We start from the raw sequence: 9777 nt of genomic DNA on the forward strand, positions 1-9777 counted from the left end.
GAGGCCACGCCCCAGAAGTGTCACGCCTACGAGCGGCCTCTTTCCTCTTGGGAAGCCCCACCCAATCCTTCCGCCCTGCCCAATCACGATGTCCGGTCGCGCTTTGAGCTGGAAAGTACGGCTTGCCCAAGTCCCCTCCAAGGGGCAGGGCCGGGGCGGGGTTCGGGTTTCGCGACGCCTCTCGCTCAGCTGCTTGCGCCTCCTGCTGGCCCAGTGAAAAGAAGCAGCCTTCGAAAACAATTGTTTCTGGACCTTTATTTCCTCTTCAGAAAAATGGGACAATAATACTCATCTGGCAGGGCTCTGGCTGGGTAGCTCAGTTGGTTAGAGCATCATCCCAATATACCAAGGTTATGAGAAACAACCAATGCATGCATAAATAAGTGGAGCAACAAATCAATGTTTCTCCCTTCCTTTCTCTCTAATATCAGTAAATAAAAAATGTTTAAAAAATACCCACCTCGCCTGACCAGGCGGTGGCGCAGTGGATAGAGCGTCGGACTGGGATGCGGAAGTACCCAGGTTCGAGTCTCCGAGGTCGCGCGCGGGCTCATCTGGCTTGAGCCAAGAGCTCGCCAGCTTGGACCCAAGGTCGCTGGCTCCAGCAAGGGGTTACTCGGTCTGCTGAAGGCCCACGGTCAAGGCACATGTGAGAAAGCAATCAATGAACAACTAAGAAGTCGCAATGCGCAACGAGAAACTGATGATTGATGCTTCTCATCTCTCTCTGTTCCTGTCTGTCTGTCCCTGTCTATCTCTGCCTCTGTAAAAAAAAAAAAAAAAAAAAAAAAAAAAAAATACCCACCTCACAGGGCCGCTGTGAGAACAGGCATTGTTTGGCTTAAGGTTCAGACACCCGCTGCTCCAGAATTTCTAAATTGAAGGGACTCGTGGGGAACATATATCGAAGTGGGGTTAGTGGAGGAGGAAATAGGGGAGTTTGAAACTAGGTTTGCAAAACACTGACTATGGAAGGCAGAATATAATGGCAGGAGTGAATGGAAATGGAGAGGGCCCTTGGCTGGACCCTGAGCCTGACCTGTAGCCCTGCCCTCACTCCCACTCCCTGACTCTGGGGCAGTCTGTAGCACGCTGCACCGCGACCGTGTCTCAGCGTGTACCCGGTTCTGTTGAAACGGGCTATGTGTACCAGTACCCATAGCAGATCGCGCCTCCACATGTCAGTCCCCACTTTGCACCCCCCACCTCTGCCCGCCCCACCTCAGCGTAGGTAGAGGGAAATTTAACAGGGATGGAGTGTGCGGGTAAGTGAATAGGTGTCTACCCCTTAGTTACTTCTAGGACATGGCTGCTGCTGTTCACCCCTCGGTCATCATCACATTGGCCTCTTCTGCAGCATTCCCCTCACTGCACAAACTGCTCCAAGAGTCTCATGTTTAAAGAAATCCTCTCTTGCCTGACCAGGTGGTGGCGCAGTGGATAGAGCGTGGACCTGGGACACTGAGGACACAGGTTGGAAACCCTGAGTCTTGGACTTGAGTGCAGGATCACCAGCTTGAGATCTAGGATCAGACACATGACCCCAAAGTCGGTGGCTTGAGCCCAAAGGTCGCTGGCTTGGACAAGGGGTAACTGTCTGGGCTGGAGCCTCTCTTTACCCCCTCCCTCAAGGCACATATGAGAAGCAACAATGAACAACTAACAGTGCTGCAACTACAAGTTGATTCTTTTGATTCTTCTCATCTCTCTCCCTTCCTGTCAAGAGAGAGAGAGAGAGAGAGATCCTCTCTTGACCCCACCTCCCTCTCCAGCTATGGTTCTTTTATTCTACTCCCCTTGAGAGTGAAATTCCTTGAAGGAGTTATCTGTGGCCCTGTCTCAACTTGCTTTCCTCCCGTTCTCTCTTGAGCTCATACCAGTCAGGCTCTTGTTTCCCCGGTCCTCTGAATGAATTCCTTCTTTTCAAGGTCTCCAATGACCTATGGGTTATCAAATCAATAATGCCTTCTCAGCTTTCCTCTGACCCTGCCTAGGAGCACTCCAAGCACACTCCCTCTCCCCCTGGCTTCATGCCTCCTTCTGTCCTATTGCTGCTCCTTCTCCACCTCCTTTGGAGGCTCCTCCTCATCTGCCTCCCAACCTGGCCATCGGAACAACTCTCTACACTCACTTTCTGAAACCCCATCCTGTCCTGTGGCTTTCAGTAATATCTACATGCCAAGGATTCCCAAGTTGTATATCTAGCCATGACTTTCCTCCAAGAACTCCAGACTCTAATATCTAACCACCTGTCCAGTCTCTACTTGGATGTTTACTAGGTATCTCAACTCATTATGTCCCATTTTAAACTTGTGATTTCCCCACTTCCCTAACTGCTTTCTCCCCTAGTAAATGGCATCATCATTCATCTGCCTGGAACAGGAAAACTATAAGGTCATCCTTCCTTTCTCTTATCCATCATACTTAAGATTCTGCAAATTCCACCTTCAGAATATGTCCCACATCTGGTCAGCACTGCCACTGGCATTGCTGCCATCTGTCTTGTGCCTGGAAACCTTAATAGCCTCTTAACAAATCTCTCTGCTTCTACCCTTGCCCACTCTAGAATTTTCTCCTCGCAGCAGCAAAAGTGGTATTTTTAAAGCAGAAATCAAACATTACCTTCAGCTTTTAGCATTCCTGAAACACTGCATCTAAAACAAAACTAAAGTCCTTAAGATGTACATGACACTAACAAACTGGTTCCACCTTCCACTACTCTCTTCCTTACACTCCACTCCAGCCACTCTGACTCCTCACTGTTCTTCCAATACGTCAAGCATAGGCCTGCCTCAAGGCCTTCGGCTGTAAACACTTTCCCCCAGGTATCTAAACAATATGCTCTCTCACTTTGTTCTGGTCTCTTTGCTCAGATGTTGCCCTGAGGGGCCTTCCTTGATCAAGCTATCTAAAATAGCAGCCCCCTGACACCTCATCTGCATCATGGAATCCCTTACCCTGCTTTATTCTGCCCCCTCCTTGGCACTTACTGCCTTCTGACATTATATTAAATGTCTGTTTCTTCATTGCCCTTTGTCCTCATTAGAATGTCAGTCCCATGAGACCAGGGGCTCATCTATCTTGTCCACAATTTTCCCAGTGCCTGCACACAGTGGGGATGAAAGAAGGATTGAGAGAGTGAAACAACAAATGAACGTAAGAAGAAAGATCAGCCTGGGGGTCTTCCTGGCAGCCCGCCAGAACAAAAGACCCTGGCATTTAGTCCCTTGGACCTGTTATGCAAGGCTCAGGCCTAGATGTATTCACCAGAGCCCTTGACAAGGGCAGCCCCTGGTAGGAACAGGCCTGGGGCTAGGACATAGTGCCCCCTAGTGAGCAAGTCTCATGCACACTTACAGCTTCAGAGCAAGTCTCCTAAAGTCCCGAAGGTTTTCAAAGACTTTCTCTTCTACCTCGGTTAGAACCTCAGAGCAACTGCCATGAAACAAAGAGGTTCAAATTTTTAATAAAGAAAAAGCATGTCTCAATGGATAGAGCGTCAGCCCAGCCTGCAGAAGTCCCGGGTTCGATTCCTGTTCAGGGTACATGAGAAGCAACCATCTGCTTCTCTCCTCCTCCCTCTCCCCCTTCTCTCTCTTTTTCCTCTCGCAACCAGTGGCTCGATTGGTTTGAGTGCCGGCCCCAGGCACTGAGGATAGCTCAGCTGATTCGAGCATTGGCCCCAGACGAGGCTTGCTGAGTGGATCTTGATCAGGAACGTGTGGGAATCTATCTCCCCCTCTTCTCACTTAAAAAGAAAGAAAAAGAAAAAGGAGAGCATGCCAGACTGGGTGTCCAGAGTCCTGGATTCCAGTTCTGGCCATGTCCCTGACTCTCTGAGTAACCTTCAGTGTGAACTGGGATTTGCTCAGCTGGCAAGGGCTGGCTTGAACTGTGGGGTGGAGGGGTCCCTGCTACAGTCACTCTTTCTGGGAACCTCCTTCAGCTTGCAGGCAGTCTAATTGCTTCATAAGACATTACCATCAGAAAGAGTGTCCATAAGTGGGGCTAACGTCTTTCCCCACAGCTGTGACTTCAACATCCTTCCAACCTGACTGGCGGTGGCGCAGTGGAGAGAGCACCAACCGGGGAAGCTGAGGTCCCAGGTTCATAAACCCCAAGGTTGCTGGCTTGAACCCAAAGGTTTCTGGCTTGAAGCCCAAGGTCACTGGTTTGAGCAAGGGGTCACTGGTTTGGCTGGAGCCCCCTGCCCTGGTCAAGGCGTGTATGAGAAGCAATCAAAGAACAACTAAAGTTATGCAACTACAAATTGATGCTTCTCATCTCTCTCCCTTACTGTCTCTTTCTCTCTGCTAAAAACAAACAAACAAACAAACAAAACAAAACATAAAACCCTTCCAGAATTTATTTACTCTCTGTGGCCACAGACACCCTGAGAGAGCAGTGCACAGAGCATCCGTCCCTCAGTTCCTTTCACACACGACATTTGGAGATGCTCTGTAGACACCCAGAGTCTAGCATGCAGTTGCACTCTTAAATCCGGAGCTCATGGGAGAGGTCTGCAGTGAGGATGCACTTTTGGTTTGTGAGATATAGAGACAGCACTGGCTCACTTAGGGCTGTAGTTCTCAACACTGGACTCACACTTCAATCGCCTGGGGATATGAGGAAATAGCCCTGCCAGACTGAAGCCCCAGCCCCTGTGCATGGGCCCAGCTGATTCCATGTGCAGCCAGGGTTGAGCTACACTGTGTCTGAGGCCAGAGCCCCAAGCAGAGCTCAGGCAGAGGAGGAGGAAACCAAGTAAAGATGGTGTGTCAAGGGGGGCTGCAGAGAACTGCTGAGAAGTTGGGAGAGTCCAGGTCACAGAGGGAGTCCAGGTTGCTTTAGTTTGCGGGAACAGGGAGGTTGGTGACCAATACAAGTGATGTAATGGAGTAGAGGGCACCATTGGGAGACTGAAGTTAGTAAAAGGGAGAATGGGAGGTGAGAAGTGGAAATGAAAAGAATCAACAACTCTTTTGAGGACTTTCTCTGTGAAAAGGAACAGAGAAGAGGGGAGGCGCTGAAGGAGAATTCGAGGTTAAGGGAAAGTTTCTTTTATAGATGTGAAATTATAGAGCACGTTGGTGTGGCTGGAAATGATAATTATGATGATGATGGAATTGATGGGTTGAGGAGAGAGAGGACAGCTCCATTTGCCTCTCTGTGAGGTAAGAGAAGCCAAAGTCAGAGCACAGATGTCTCAGGAGCAGTCACTCCTCCTGTCACAGGTCAGTAAGGAGCAAGTGCAGTTGCTGGTGCAGTTGCTGGTGCACTTGTAGGTAAGGTGGGAGGAGGTGGAGGGTGTTCACCTCTTTCCTTTATATTCTAAATTTTATTTTTAAGTTATATTTTAATTTTTCAATTACAGCCTGACCAGATGGTGGCGCAGTGGATAGAGCGTCAGACTGGGATGCTGAGGACCCAGGTTCGAGACCCCAAGGTCGCCAGCTTGAGCGCCGGCTCATCTGGCTTGAGCAGAAAGCTCACCAGCTTGGACCCAAGGTCGCTGGCTCGAGCAAGGTGTTACTTGGTCGGCTGAAGGCCTGCAGTCAAGGCACATATGAGAAAGCAATCAATGAACAACTAAGGCAGTGGTTCTCAACCTGTGGGTCGCGACCCACAGGTTGAAAACCGCTGAACTAAGGTGTCACAATGCGCAACGAAAAACTAAAGATTGATGCTTCTCATCTCTCTGTTCCTGTCTGTCTATCCCTCTCTCTGACTCTCTCTCTGTCTCTGTAAATAAAATAAAATAAAATAAAATAAAATTTTCGCCTGACCTGTGGTGGCGCAGTGGATAAAGTGTTGACCTAGAAATGCTGAGGTTGCCGGTTCGAAACCCTGGGCTTGCCTGGTCAAGGCACATATGGGAGTTGATGCTTCCAGCTCCTCCCCCCTTCTCTCTGTCTCTCCTGTCTCTCTCTCTCTGTCTCTCCCTTTCCTCTCTAAATGAATAAATAAAAAAAAATTTTCAATTACAATGATGTTCAATATAATATTATGTCGGGAGCCGATTCACTAATGCTGGCTAACTAGGTCACAGCAGGAGAAGGTTCACAACTGCTGGTTGACAAAGTCACAGCAAAAGAAGATAGAGTCACCGCAGTAAAGACCAACAGCTGCGGGTTGACAAAGTCACCGCAAAGGATAGGCACAACGATACTTCCCCCTTTAATCTTTTGAATTAATCTGGCCTTATATCCCCCCTTTTTCTGGGTGTGTGCTATTATTTGTGGCACAGGGATAATAGTACCGTGCTTTCCCTGTAGATTTGTAGTAATTTCTTTGGAAATGAGACAGAAGGTGTAAGTTCCACAGAAAAGCCTGTAAGCCCCTTGAACTGGGCTCATAGATATAAGAGGCTGGCTATGATATCCCTCGTAAAGGGTTAAGTTTGTAGGAGAATTTCTTCTTAATCATGTTAGAAAGAATAGATTGTGACTTGTGAATGGGTAGAAGGCAGTGGCTGTGCGCAAAGCACCTTTCGGCCTTCACTTAATTCATCATTTTTCCTCCCTAGCCTTTTCATGTGATAGAGTAGAGAAACTTTCCTTTCTTCTTGCTTATTTAATTTGCAGATAGTGGAACACTCTAAGAAGAATATAGTTAGAATTTACTAGTGTGTGAATATAGTAAATAAATAAAATTTGACTAGACAATAGAATTTTAGGAAAGGAGTTATGGAATGGCCCGTTGCGTGGCCTGGGATGGGAATGCAGTCAGCAAGAAAATAATGTTTTGCTAAGAGAATTGTTTTATGACTGAAGGCAGTTGCTGGGCTTTCTCAGTGAGACATTCTCATGAGATTTATATACTTTCCCAAGGTTTTTCGTTCAGATAATAAAGAGGAATATGGAAGAATCCATAGAAGCAATAGCAATTAATGCCTTCTAATATTATGTTGCTACTAAGCTATCTTGCAGGTGCACTCTATATATCTTTAAGCAAAAGTTACTCTTGATGTTATGACAATTTCTTAATAAGCAAGCCTTTTAAAGTCTTGTGAGAAAAATTAGGACACTGCATGAACTCAAGGCCATTTACCTGAGCAAGCGGTAGGCCTTTGCTAGTCCTTAATGATTTCGTCTGCTAATCTCTCTCTGCGCCCTTAACTCACAACAACAGTAGAGTTATTAATTAGTACTAATCTTTTAGAAGTTTGTACCAATATTGTTATTGCTATTGTATAACTATACTTTGAATAACTTACCACCTGATTTATAGTTTATAGATATGAATTAACTGTTATCTGGAAACATGTAAACATAATAAAACAGAAGCAATGATTAATACCATGTAATTGTAACTTAGTTTGTGTGTATAAAAAATAAGCTGTACCAGCATTTGAGAGAGATGCCTGGCAAAAAATGCTAACTAGAGAATAAAGAGAAAGAAAAAAATTCGGCTCTCTCAATCCGATTTCGCCAACGCCGTCTCCTCCTGTGGGACCCCTGGATCCCCCCCGGGGCTGGACCCCGGCAATATTAGTTTCAAATGTGTGGAGAGTGTTCACTTCTGTTGGATATCTGCAAGGTAAGAATGGATAGGGATGGAGGGGAAGTGTGATCTTGGGGAGAAGAAAAGTAGCTAATTCTGGGACACAGGATCTCTGGGCAGCATGAAGAACCTGCCTATGTGAGGTTTGAGATCATTCTGATAAAAACAGTGAAGTCAACCTGACCAGGCAGTGGCGCAGTGGATAGAGCATTGACTGGAACACAGAGTACCCAGGTTCGAAACCTCGAGGTTGCTGACTTGAGTGTGGGCACATCAGCTTGAGCGCAGAGTTGCTGGCTTGAGTGTGGGATCATAGATATGACCCCATGGCCTCTGGCTAGAGCTCAAAGGTCACTGGTTTGAGCCCAAAGTTGCTGCCTTGGGCAACGGGTCACTAGCTCTGCTGTAGGACCCCAGTCAAGGCACATATGAGAAAGCAATCAATGAACAACTAAGGTGTCACAACAAAGAACTGATGCTTCTCGGCCTGACCTGTGGTGGCGCAGTGGATAAAATGTCTACCTGGAACGCTGAGGTCGCTGGTTCGAAACCCTGGGCTTGCCTGGTCAAGGCACATATGAGAGTTGATACTTCCTGTTCCCCCCCTCAATGAATAAATAAATAAATAAATAATTAAAAAAATAGAATTGATGCTTCTCATCTCTCCCTCTTCCTGTCTGTCTGTCCCTATCTGTCCCTCTCTCCATCTCTGTCACAAAACAAAACAAAACAAAACAGAAAAAAACAGTGAAGTCAGCCTGGTTGCATGGATTTCTCTAACTGTGGGCAGCTGCCAGGCACAGAGGAGAGTTGGGTACATCCAAGGCTGGGGTTTCACTGGACAAAAGATGGGAGGAGAGAGGAGTGTGAGTGGTGGGTCTGTCGGTAGAGCACAAACTCTAAGTGGGACAAGGATGGAAGAGTGGACAGAAGTCACACAGGTAGTAGAGAAAGGTCACTGTAGTTCTGGGCAGCTGGGGAGGAACCATGTGTGCCATGCTAGAGGAAGTGGGCTGGAAGGGGAGAAGGAGGTGGCCAGGAGCAGATGCTTAGAAATAAGATTGCATCACTGTCTTGTTTTTTTGTTTTGTTTTGTTTTTTAAGATTTTATTTATTCATTATGAGAGGGGAGAGAGAGAGAGAGAGAGAAGGAGGGAGGAGCAGGAAGCATCAACTCCCATATGTGCCTTGACCAGGCAAGCCCAGGGTTTTGAACTGACAACCTCAGCGTTTCCAGGTTGATGCTCCATCCACTGCGCCACCACAGGTAGGCCTGCATCACTGTCATGAAGACCAAATTTAGGATGTGCCAAGGTGTGGGCTACTGAGGCAGAGCTGTGGTCAAGGGGCCAGGAGGTCAGGTCCTCAGGGGCATGATGCTGTGTACATGGAGGCCCCAGGGACAGTGACAAGAAGTAGCATGAGGGGAGGACAGTGAGGAAGGCACTCAAGTCTTGACGAGACTTGCTTATCTCCCTCTGGTTCGGGGGCTTCTTGGACACAGCAATGTCACCTGTGCCAGGCACAGAGTAGGCATGTGGTAAAACATGCAGTAAACAATGAATACATGCCTAATATGTAATTTGATCTTTGAGCCTTGACAGTAGAGAAAACTGAGGCCAGGGCCCCCCAGAGTGTCTGCGTACTTGTGCGTCTCAGCAGAAGCAGGGTTTTTGGGTGTGCACATATGTTGAAGTCCCTTCTACCCACCCTCCTGCCACCCCCATCCCTTCTCGCCTGTTCAGACTTCCCAGTCTCCAGTTGGGTTCCCTCAAATTCAGCCTCCACACTGTTTCTTCCATAGTCTGTCTCTCCCTGAGAATGAGTCCACGATCATTGCAGGACGGTCAGGTTTCTCCCCTCAGTGCTTTGGAGCCCTCTGTGTATACACTCTTCCCTTCCTCTCTGTGCCCACCATGCCTATTGTTGGCTTGGAAACCCGGGGCTCACTGCCCACCTGGTTGCAGCCCTGCCTGCCCCTCACGCTTCATCCAGAGGGCGCCTCACTTCTGTTGTGCCCGACTGTTCAACTCTATTGCACATGGGGCTGTAATTTTCTGAATCCTGCTCACCTGCTGGAGTGGACTTGAGACCACTGTTGCAGAGCTCAGGTCCAGGTCATCCATGTCTTTAGAATCCAGCAGAGGACACTTGTGTTTGCTGCAATGCATGTGAGGGAGGATCTGTGTGCTTCTGTGGGCCCCAAGTGCCACTGCCAGGAGGTGAAGAGAAGAGGTGTGGGCTGTGACCACAAGGCAGGACCCAGAAGGCATC

This window comes from Saccopteryx bilineata, chromosome 4 (assembly GCF_036850765.1).
Source record: "Saccopteryx bilineata isolate mSacBil1 chromosome 4, mSacBil1_pri_phased_curated, whole genome shotgun sequence".
Classification (NCBI taxonomy): Eukaryota; Metazoa; Chordata; class Mammalia; order Chiroptera; family Emballonuridae; genus Saccopteryx; species Saccopteryx bilineata.